Source organism: Hyaena hyaena, unplaced genomic scaffold (genome assembly GCF_003009895.1).
Source record: "Hyaena hyaena isolate Hyena2069 unplaced genomic scaffold, ASM300989v1 scaffold_38, whole genome shotgun sequence".
Taxonomy (NCBI): Eukaryota; Metazoa; Chordata; class Mammalia; order Carnivora; family Hyaenidae; genus Hyaena; species Hyaena hyaena.
Genome location: NW_024080670.1, coordinates 5,233,087 through 5,244,885, shown reverse-complemented (window position 1 = coordinate 5,244,885; position 11,799 = coordinate 5,233,087). Strand labels below are relative to the sequence as shown.

Genomic DNA, 11,799 nt, shown 5'->3' with positions numbered 1-11,799 from the left:
AAGCTTCTGACTTCAGCTCAGGTCATGATCTTGCAGTTTGTGAGTTTGAGTCCTGCATCAGGCTCTGTACTAACAGCTCGGAGCCTGGAGCTGCTTCAGATTCTTTGTCTCCTTCTCTCTCTGCCCCCCCCTCCTCTGCTCATGCTCTGTCTCTCTCTCCAAAAAAAAAAAAAAAGAAAAAAAATTATATGCCGTGACCAAGTGGGATTTGTAGTAGAAATACAGATTGGTTCAACATAGGAAAATCAATCAGTGTTATACTCCATTTTAAAAGAATATAGGAAAAAATTCACATGATGGTCTGGACACCTTAGCATCAGTCATCACTATATATGACCACAAAGACCATCATAGAATAATGGCAGCTACCACATTTCCACCTCCAAGTTCTTCTTTTAGACAACTCTACTCTGGAAAGAGATTCTGGGAGAGGTAGTTCTTAGCTTAACCAAGTTAACAATAGAACATTCCAGTATAGGGAATATAATGGCTCTACGGTTTTTAAGCTTACAAGTTGTAATTTCAAGGACCGCTGGGTGGCTCAGTTGGTTGAGAGTCAACTTCAGCTCAGGTCATGATTTCACGGTTTGTGGGTTCGAGCCCTGCATTGGGCACTGTGCTGACAGCTCAGAGCCTGGAGCCTGCTTCAGATTTTATGTCCCCCTCTCTCTCTGCCCCTTCCCTGCTCCCACTCTGTCTCTGTCTCTATCTCTCCCTCAAAAATAAATAAACATTAAAAAAAGTTTTTAAACAAGGTATCATTTCAGCCATCCATTGAGACTCCTTTGCTCTGTGAAAATCTCACCTTGGGTCATGTGTCCACAGCTGGTCCAGTTAGCTATGCCCAAGGGACACAAGTCTCCTGGAAAAACACAGCTGGGTGCCCTCCCCTGGAAACCCCAGGGACAGTTCTCAGAGAAGGGAGTTAATGCAAAGCCTAGGCACGACCCCTCACAGTCAGTATTGTGTAAAATCAAGACCTTTGGAGAATTGCTTGTTACTCATATGGGGTGCCTTGTTTGCAGAGAGAGTAAAGCTATATCCAAGGAAGGAGCTCACACTCCATCTGTGGGTGTCAGGATGGCAGGAACTAAGGGAGAAAATGGAAATCCTTGTCTTCGGCTCAATACGTTTTCACCACGTGCCACACACTGTTATAGGCTTCAGCCCTAGTGCAATGTCAGCTCTCCGGGAGCTTACGGATTAGAAGGTTTCACTGGCCCCCAAAGGAGGAACGGATCAGAAAATAAATGCAGGCTGGTGTTACCCACCAGACAAGTAGCTTTTCAGCTCACCAGACCTAACAATCACCAGCGGGGCTGCCTGGGCCCCACACACCATCACCGGACAGACTCCTGCAGTTCACTCAGAAAAGATTTCCTGTCTGTTGCCACATTAAGAGATTGTTCTGCATTCTTTAAAAAAGTTTTTTTTATGTTTATTTATTTTTGAGACAGAGAGAAACAGCAAGAGCGGGGGAGGGGCAGAGAGAGAGGGAGACACAGAATCCAAAGCAGGTTGCAGGCTCTGAGCTGTCAGCACAGAGCCCGACCCGGGACTTGAACTCATGAACCGCTAGATCATGACCTGAGCTGAAGTGGATGCCTAACTGACTGGGCCACCTAGGTGCCCCTGTTCTGCATTCTTTTAGATGATCTTCAGTTGGATGTGGCCACAAAAGGGGACACAGGAAAGGCTCAGGAAAACAAAGTATAAGACACCAGGACGCCATGGGTCCTACAGATACAAAGCCCAGGGCAGCAGGCTCAACCAAGGAGGTGGGGAGTCAAGACAGCGAGGATGGGTGGGCAAGTGCCTTTACTGGCGGTCAGGGTGGCGTACACAGGAAGAGGCACAAAGGGATGTCACCAGTGTGCTCCATCCGTGCATTTTCATTGGTGCGTTGATTTCCTTGTGAGTTTGAAGGTCATGGGCTAGGGGAGGGCAGGAAGGGGAACTTGCTGCAGAGGCCAACCCTATCACACTTGTTCACCTGGGGGCACCCCGGCCAGGTGCTCACAACCTGTGGGGGGAGTGGGGGAGGGGAGAGGGATGGTGGAATAGGAAGTTTTCAAATCAAGGACACCGAGTTGGAGAAAGGGTCGGGGAGGCTGTGAGAGGAGAGGGGGGAACTGAACCCGTCTAGTGGTTCGAGCTCAGGCAAACCCACCAAGGGTCTTCCTTCCCTCTTTTTCTCTCCTTTCCTCCTACTTCCTTTCTTTCTTTCCTTCCTCCCTGCATCCCTCTCCAGGAGACACCAGGAAGCCGGGGCAGGCTGGGGCACAGTGGTTAGCCGTTATATATTACTGGTCACATATTTTACAGTCGGCAGCATGAAAAAAGGGCATAAAACTGCAATTAAATGTCTGAACTGTTGCTATTTTGGAAATTAAAACAGCCTACATTATCCTCGGTGCAACTCCGATTACTGACTCAGGGCTGAGGAGCAGTTATTCCCACCACTTTAACCGACTTCTTTCCCATAAAAACCTGTTGTTAATGGGTCCCCGGGGACCTCTGAAAATAACAAGATCTGTAATAAAGAAATTAATAACATGCAGAGCAGGCCACAGCTAAAAAGCTTTTTAGAATACATTAATGGTTCTGCTCAGAATGAGGAATCCTTGCACCCAAGTACCTCCTGTCTTTGATTTCTTGGTACCACGGGGTAGGGGTAGGGGGCTTCCTGGCTGCAGTGGCTGGGGGAGGGTCGTCCCCAGGGGAGGGGGAGTCACAGCCCCTTGGTGTCAGCCTCGTGCAGACAGCAGAGCAGAGCGAGGGCAATTCCCAACATCCGCCTCCTCCTTGGGCAGCCTTCTCACTTCCCCCTGCCCCCTCCTGTCATTCCTGGCTCTGTCCTTCCCTCTCCCGCCCTCCCTCTCTCTTCCTATGTCTCCATTACTTTAGGTCTCCATCTGGCAGAGAGCGAGGGAGACACAGAATCCAAAGAAGGCTCCAGGCTCTGAGCTGTCAGCACAGAGCCCGATGCAGGGCTCGAACCCACGAACCGTGTGATCATGACCTGAGCCTAAGTCAGACGCTTAACCGGCTGAGCCACCCGGGTGTCCCATTCTCTCTTCCTTTCTTGATGTCTCTCTCTCTCTTGTGTTTGGCTCTGTGCCTTTATGTTAAATTCCTTTTTTCCATCCATCAGTTGCTGTTTTCTGTATTTCTGCGTCTCTGTTTCTCATTGATTTTTCTCTTCTCACTTTGCTTTTCTGTTTTCTCTCTCAGTTCACACTCTATCCTTCTCACAATTTCTGTCTTCAGTTAAATGTTTTTCTGGAACTCTACATATCTGTCTATCTATCTATCTATCTATCTATCTATCTATCTATCTATCAATCATCTATCTGTCTATCACCAAACTATCTTTCTTTCTCTCAGTCACCCTTCTTCCAACACCTTGGTCTCCCCTCCTACTTCCCTTTGTCTGTCCCCACACACCCTGACTCTCCTGCCCCCTCTTGCATTATTTGTCTGTCCCAGACTTTTCAAAGCTCCACCTGTTCTTTGTACTAAGCAGAAGCTCCTTGTCTTTTAGTTAATCTAGACAAAGTTAGGATTTTCCTAAAGAGATTTCATTTGGAAATTAAGTGCCCACTAAGAAAACGCAGGGGCCTAGAAAGTGTCAAGTTCCCCTGGAATTCTGCGTTCCCACGCCCCATGAGGGCCAAGACAGCCTTTGCCTGCGTGATCGACCTCAAAGGGGCAGAGCGATTCTCCACCTCTTGCCAGCTGCTAGCAGTGAGGACACAAGAGCTTTGGAATTAGACCACATTCCAGCCCCACATCCTAACTCACTTTCTCACTGGCTCTGCAACCCTGAGCAAATCACTGAAACTCTCTGAATCTCAGTTTCCTCATCTATAGAATGGGGATAAGAAGAGGGAGGCATATAAGGTGAGTAGTCTACCATGTTTGCAATCTACCATGGCAAGGTGAATGGAAAAGAAATAGGAGGGCAGAAATCTTTTGCAAATGACTCTTCAGCTCCTTCCATCAAGAGGCGGAGCCTAATTCCCCATCCTGTGACTGCTGGTCTCGGGCTGGCCTGGTGATGCTTCGACCGACGAAATCCAGTGCAGTGACAGTCCTCGGGTTCCATTGCTCAGAACGTTCTCTTCCTTGCTTTCGAGTACACTTCTTTTTCAGTTAACTTATTTTATAAATCCTATCCTGCCATCTCTAGGGATTGATGAACGATGATGAATTTCAGCACCCAATTTGTTTCTACCAGAGAAACAGACCTCCTGGACCCCTGGGAAGTGAGCATGCAGCAAAAATGTGACCCTAAAGGCTCAAGTCGGGGAGCCCTGGAAAGCCTCTGGTAGAGTCCCATCTCATCTTCACTTGTCAGCACCCAGAATCCAGGGAGGATCACCCACAGCCTGGGGAAGGTCACGATGAAGCCCTAGAGACGCCTGCAGAGGGGCGGGGCAGCCATCAGCCACAGCTCTCCCACATTCTCCTCTTTTTTTTTTTTTTTAATTTTTTGATGTTTATTTATTTTTGAGAGAGACAGAGCATGAACAGGGGAGGGGCAGAGAGAGGGAAAGACACAGTATCTGAAGCAGGTGCCAGGCTCTGAGCTGTCAGCACAGAGCCCGACGCGGGGCTCGAACTCATAGACTGCGAGATCATGACCTGAGCTGAAGTCGGCTGCCCAACCGACTGAGCCCCCCAGGCGCCCACATTCTTCTCCCCTTGATCCTCTGGTCTCTCTTGCTCTTCCTCCCCCTCTTCCTCCACCCCTGGCAAATCCTCCTCGGATTGGTTAAAAGTCTGGGTTATAGTGATTGTTTTAAATGGCTGGTTTAAACAAAAGGAGGGATTTACTGGCAGAATCTTGGAAAAGAACATGGTGAACTACCAGGCTGGGGAAGGGCAGGGGGCAGCTACGCCTTACCAATTGGCACCGGGAAATGAGTGCTGTGGGCTTCTCTCTCCATCTCGTCATTTCTTCTCTCTGCACCCCTGCTTCATCCCCCTCTCCCTTCACAAACCTGCCTCCCCTGCCCTCAGACCTGGCATCCATGAGACAGAACGTGGCCACCAAGGGCTCCAGAGGTGGCCATGTCACAGCTCCGGCTGTCCAGAGAGCCCAACTCAACTCTAGATCCGAGATCCTAAGTCCTAGGATAGGACTCACCGATTCAGCATGGGTAGACAGCTGTGAAGACGGGGAGATGCCCCGCTCAGGAACCCCCTTCAAGGAAGAACTTCCTACCCCGCTGGGGGGCGGGCAGTCAGCTGCCAGTCTCCAGTGTTAATTCTTTCAAGTCAGCCAAGGTCATGTTCTCCTTGGGGTGGCTCCAGCCACCAGCTCCACAAGATTATGGTAGAAGGAGCCAACATGGGACTCCTCCAACTGACAGCCTTTGTCCCAGAGATTTTGGCTGACGACACAGCCTTTGTCAGGCCCGAACCACAATCAGTGGTCCGCCTCCCACGCCTGCTTCCTCCTCCCTGGCTCTCTTCCTGGGGCTTAGTCCCCAGAGGACCATTTGCATTCCTAACCCTCTCAGCTCCTGCTTCCCTGAGGACCCAAGTGATGCAGCAGCCACCTGTTGGCCATTCTCTGAGCTCAAGGGGTCAGGATGACCTTTCACAAAACAGCAGCTCTCAAAAAAACTGCATGCTCAGGGAGAGGGATGGCCCAGGAGAGGGAGTGCCCAGACGGCTCCTTGTCCTATAACCTCTAGTTCTGGATTTTTTTTTAATTTTTAAAGTTAATTTGTTTATGTTGAGAGAAAGCACGTGTGTAAGCAGGGGAGGAGCAGAGAGAGAGAGAGAGAGAGAGAATATCCCAAAGAGAGCCCAAAGTGCGACTCAAACCTATGAACTGTGAAATCATGACCAGAGTCAAAATCAGGAGTCAGATGCCTAATTGACTGAGTCACCAAGATGTCCCTGGATTTTTAAAAATTAATTCGTTTTATTATTTTTTTAATGTTTTAATGCTTTATTTATTTTTGAGAGAGATAGAGACAGCCTGAGCAGGGGAGGGTCAGTGAGAGAGGGAGACACAGAATCTGAAACAGGCTCCAGGCTCTGAGCTGTCAGCACAGAGCCCGACGTGGGGCTCGAACCCACGAACCATGAGATCATGACCTGAGCCGAAGTCAGACGCTTAACCGACTGAGCCACCCAGGCGCCCCAGTTTTATTATTTTTTAAATGTTTATTTGTTTTTGAGAGAGAAAGAGAGAGCGTGCAAGTGCGTGCACACGTGAGCAGGGAAGGGGCAGAGACAGAGGATCTGAAGGGAGCTCTGGGCTGACGGCAGAGAGCCTGACTTGGGGCTTGAACTCATGAACCATGAGATCATGATCTGAGCTGAAGTCAGACACTTAACTGACTGAGCCACCCAGGCACCCCCAAAATTAATTAATTTTAAATTGTGGTAAAATACACATCACATAAAATTTACCATCTTAACCGTTTTTAAGCGTACAATTCAATGGCATTAATCACATCCACACTGTTGTGCACTCCTCACTGCCATCCACCCACAGAACTCGCACCTTGCAAAACTGAAACTCTCACAAACTAACTCGCCATTCTCCCCCCAACCGCTGCCTGGACCATCCTAACTTTCTGACCCTATGAACTTGGTGATTCCAGGAGCCTCATATAAGCAGAACCTTGCGATATTCGTCCTTTTGTGATGGCCTTATTGCCCTTTGTGCCGCCCCCAGGGTTCATCTGTATTGTCAGTTCCTACCTTTTTATTTTTTTTTAAGTTTTATTTATTTATTTTGAAAGAGTGAGAGAGAGAGAGAGAGAGGGAGAGGGGCAGAGAGAGAATCCCAAGCCAGCTCCACACTGACAGTGCGGGGCTTGAACCCACCAACCGAACCGTGAGATCACTACCTGAGCCGAAATCAGGAGTTGGCCGCTTCACTGACTGAGCCACCCAGGCACCCCTTTCTTGCCTTTCTAAGGTTGAGCGATATCCTATTATATATATATACGTATCCACACATCCATCAGTGGACACGTATCTTCCACCTTCTGGCTACTGTGAAAATGCTGCTGTGAACACAATGTACAAATATCTCTCAGAGTCTCTGCTTTCAGTTCACTTGGATGTGTACCTAGATGCGGGATCGCCAGGTCACATGGTAATTCTCTTAATTCTTTTTTTTTTAATGTTTTATTTTTTTTATTTTTTTATTTAAAAATTTTTTTTTTAATGTTTTATTTATTTCTAGGAGAGAGAGAGAGACAGCGTGAGCAGGGGAGGGTCAGAGAGAGAGGGAGTCACAGACTCTGAAACAGGCTCCAGGCTCTGAGCTGGCTGTCAGCACAGAGCCCGACGTGGGGCTTGAACCCACAAACTGCGAGATCATGACCTAAGCGAAAGTCAGACACTTAACCGACTAAGCCACCCAGGCGCCCCTTAAATGTTTTATTATTTCAGAGAGAGAGAGAGAGAGAGAGATAGCGTGAGCAGGGGAGGGTCAGAGAGAGAGGGAGACACAGACTCTGAAACAGGCTCCAGGCTCTGAGCTGGCTGTCAGCATAGAGCCTGACATGAGGCTTGAACCCACAAATCATGAGATCATGACCTGAGGCAAAGTCGGGCGCCTAACCGACTGAGCCACCCAGGTGCCCCAGTAATTCTCTTAATTCTTTGAGGAGCTGCACCGCTTTACATTCCCACCAACTACAACCCTTTTGCGCTACGAATGTACTTAACGTCACTGAACTGTGTGCTTTACAAATCGTTAAGATGATGTAGCTTATGTTATGTGTATTTTTACCACCGTTTCTCCACACCCTCAGCCACACATGCTATTTTTCTGGTTTTATGGATGGTAGACATCCCAGTGAATGTGAAGTGGCAGGTTTGTATTTATACTGGGACGGGCACCCAGCCATTTCCCCTGACAGGGTGAGGTCAGTGTCCTGGAGGCTGTGGTGAGCCGCCAAGATGCGCCCAGGACCAGGCCATTCACCCTCTCAGCTTCTAGGAGTGTTGCCTCCTGACGGCAACCAACTGAACTCATGCCCCGAAATCACCGCTGGCTGATGGGACTTTCCTCCTTGCCTTGGATGACGGTCCAATGACTGCTTGTGCAGAGTACAAGGTCTGGCCTCCTCGTCTCCACGTGGAGTGGCTGTAGGGGACCGGCCCGGCTCCAGAGCTCCCGCTGACGTCAGCTGAGGTCTCTGTTGTAACCAGAAGCTTTAAGGAACAAGGTTCCCCACGCAGTCACTGACCTCCCATCTTGGTACCTGCATCTTGCACTCCGAACCTGGGCTCCTGTCGGCCTTGCTGGGAGGAGTGTTCCCCCCGCCCCCCCCGGTTTGGCAAATTCCTCCTCGTCCTCCTTGGTCCAGCTCAGGACACCTCCTTCGAGAAGGCTCTCCTGACTCATCTCACATCCTCAGCAAGAGAAGCCGCTCCCCTTCCGTGTGCCCACCGCAGCCCCGATCCCCGCCCACGCCTGAGCGTGTCATCCCCACAACTAGACCCGGTGCTCCGTGAGGGTGGAGTTTAGGCTTGACTTGCCCAGCAAGTACCTGGCACAGAGCAGGCATCGGTGAGTATCAGCTGAAAGCCCCAGCCTGGCTTGGCCCCGGGAACACCCAAACTGGCTCATCTCGTTCCAGCAAGGCCTAGAGCTCTAGAAGGTGCTCCTCCCACCGACAGTGAGCACCGCTCCCGCTGCCCTCATTCTGGGGTCCGCTTTCGTTTGGCCATGTCTGCACACTTGCCTCCACGGAAGGGGCCCCGTGGAGGGCCAGGGCTGAGGTAGGCAAGGGAGGCGTGCATGGCACAAAATGTAAGGAGGCCTCACTCTCAGGTGCACCTGCACACCCTCTGAGAGCGAGTCCTCCTTGCAGTGCTCCCTGGGCACGTCGCCTGCCTTGCCCCAGTGCCTGCCCTGCCTGTAACAACAACAAGAGCCACACCTGACACCTGCCAAGTGGTGACCATGTGCAGGGTACCAAGCTAGTCATTTTGCAGGCATGAAGTCATTAATCCACACGGCACCGCTGTGAGGCAGGGACCTCAATGGCATAAATGAGGACACCGAGGCACAGACCGGAGAGCGAACGCTGAGCTGGCACAGGCATTTGCTCCCAGCCTGGCCTGGCACCGTGCAATCCTGTCCTGGAGACGGAGCCCCTTCCCTCCACTCTTCCCACCTCTGGGCCTTTGCACATGCTGTGGCCGGCACCCAGCAAATCCTCTGGTGCCACATGTCCCCGAACCCTCGCAACAGCCTTATCCTGTGGGTGCTATGGTTCTCCCTACTGTCCAGGTGAAGAAACTGAGCCTCAGAGAAGTATGGTGCCCAGCCCCCTCCCCGGCCTGCGGCCACCCAGGGTGTCTGTGGCAGATCAGGGGAGGGTTGCCTTCTCGTGTCTCCCCCTAGGACTCTATGAGACGTTCCACCAACCCTCACCTCATCAGGTATTTACGGTTTTGCCCGTAAAAGGACAAGCCATCCCGATAAGATAGAAACGTTTTATGGGGCAACAAAAATATAGATAAAATTTTATAGTGCAAATCAGGAGGAGGAAAGTATTAAGTTCCACAAACACCTTTAAATTTTAAACAGCCCCCATTGCAGGGTCCCTGGAGCCAAACTTAAATAATGGATCAGAAAGGGGATAAATCTCCCCGTTCCCCCATGCGGCGGTGGGAGAGACCTGATCGACAAACAGACAGGAAGGGGGGTGTGGGAGGCCGCCCAGTGCAGCGCGGGGTCCTGGCGGGCCGCGGTGCGGGCAGAGAGCCTGGTCTTTATTGTACTTATAAAATATACATGGCCCTTTATTGAATTGCCTGCTGTCGAAATCTGCAAGAATGTTATTGCCTTTTACTGTCCTGGAGAGAAGCAACATCTGTGTAATTTCATAAGATGCAGGAGCCATAAATCTGATTGTGCCGGATATAAGATCGATCGTAAAAAATCACGCATTGAACAGAGATCGGGAACGCCAGGGAGCAGCAGGGGCCAGTGCAGCTTCGGGGGTGGGGGTGACGCTGCTCTGCACCTTCCGCGTGAGGGCCCAAGCGGGGCTCTGGCCAGCAGGTGCAAAGGAGGAGTTAAGACCCTCCCTGTGGGGCCAGAGCCTCACTGAGTCCTTGTCCTCTGCAGGAAGGGAAGTGGGGTCAAAGCCCTTCCAGCCCCTGGGAGACCTGCCCAGAGAAGGGAAGAAAGAGCTGGAAAGGGGGACCCAGGACTCACTGTCCTTGATACATCAGAGGGACCGATGGATGTAGACACACTCATTCAGTTGCCCTCAATATTATGGACACAGGTTCAACCAAGAACATTGCCAACCTCTGTCCCAGCTGGCCTCTCACCTCTACCCACAACGACCCAGTCATCCTTCCCTTGTATAAAACTTGTTTTATATCTTCATAAAAAGTACAGTTAAATGAATATATATATAATGATGGAAGCAACAAAGAGAACCACTCCTTCCCTCTTGGCTGGGAAGCTATACCACCCCCTGCACTCTCCCAGCAGGCAGGCCTCCAGGGTCAAGAAAGCCCCGAAGAGGGGCGCCTGGGTGGCTTAGTCGGTTAAGCTGCCGACTTTCGCTCAGGTCATGATCTCGCGGTTCGTGGGTTCGAGCCCCGCGTCGGGCTCTGTGCTGACTGCCAGCTCAGAGCCTGGAGCCTGTTTCAGTCTGTGACTCCCTCTCTCTCTGACCCTCCCCTGCTCACGCTGTCTCTCTCTCTCTCTCCTAGAAATAAATAAAAATATTAAAAAAAAAAAAGAAAAAAAAAAGCCCCGAAGAGGCTGGGTGAGGCATGCTCAGTTCCTGTCCCCAGATGCACCAATCGAGTCTCACCTCCCTTGGGGCAGAATCAGTGAGGGGTGCAGAGAGAGTGGCCAGGGGTGTTCTGCACAGAAACCTGAGTCTACATAGTGATGAAACTATCTATCTCCATCCCTGGCCTCTCTTCTGAGATGAAGTCCCAAGAAACTCATCAGAAAGTGTGAAAAGATAGGAAAAGTTTGCCCAGGGTGGCTCTGCTCTCTGAATGGCTGTAAATTACCTTTCCCTTTCAACCACAGTGGACCTTGCCCTAGAGTTGCGTGAGAAGGGGTGAGTTTTTAAAGGACAAGCAAATGATACAGAAATGGGAGCTGGTAGGTTGCAAAAAGATGGTCTTCCAAGAGTGCTCTATTAGCTATCCGTTGCCGCATAACAAGTCACCCCAAAACTTAGGGTCTTGAAACAAGAACATTTTTAGCTCACAGAATCTTGAAGGTCTGGGATCCTACAAAGCGTGGCTGGGTAAGAGGTGGCTAGTGCCAGCTACCTTTCCCTCCTTCCTTCTTGGGATGCAGACATTCTATCTGGAGTGGTGGCAGCCACTTTGTGGCCATAAGACAGCAACCATGAAGAGAGAAAAGCCCACCAGCTATGAATAGTAAATTAGAAAGACAGAACAAAACTTTGAAGGTTTCAGTGATCACTGGGCTAACCACCTCAAGCAGCCACCTTAGTCCATCCTTCTTTTTACATGAGAAAAAAAAGATGATTTATTTGAGCCAGTGTTCACTGGGTTTTCTTTTACCTACACACCCGGACTCATCCTCTATCTGGCTGATGGTGGCAGCCAACAGAAAAAAAATCCAGCTTTGAAATGGGTCTCCCCTTCACGATGCAATGCAGTGTGCTTGCATACAGTTGCAAAAAGGTGGAGAGAAATGAAAAATTTTTTAAAAGGAATGCCATCCAATTTGGCAGGAGTGTGGGGAAATGATCATTCTTATGTACTGTTGCGGGAAGTATAAATTAGTTTAGCCTTATTAGAGAG

At 50.1% G+C, this 11,799-nt stretch overlaps 1 non-coding gene across 1 annotated transcript; it reads right to left on the bottom strand.

Moving 5' to 3' along the window:
• Positions 1 to 6,071: 6,071 nt before the first annotated feature.
• Positions 6,072 to 6,156, bottom strand: TRNAR-UCG. The gene has a single exon. It is a non-coding gene; the product is annotated as a tRNA-Arg (tRNA).
• Between the last annotated feature and the right edge of the window lie 5,643 nt (positions 6,157 to 11,799).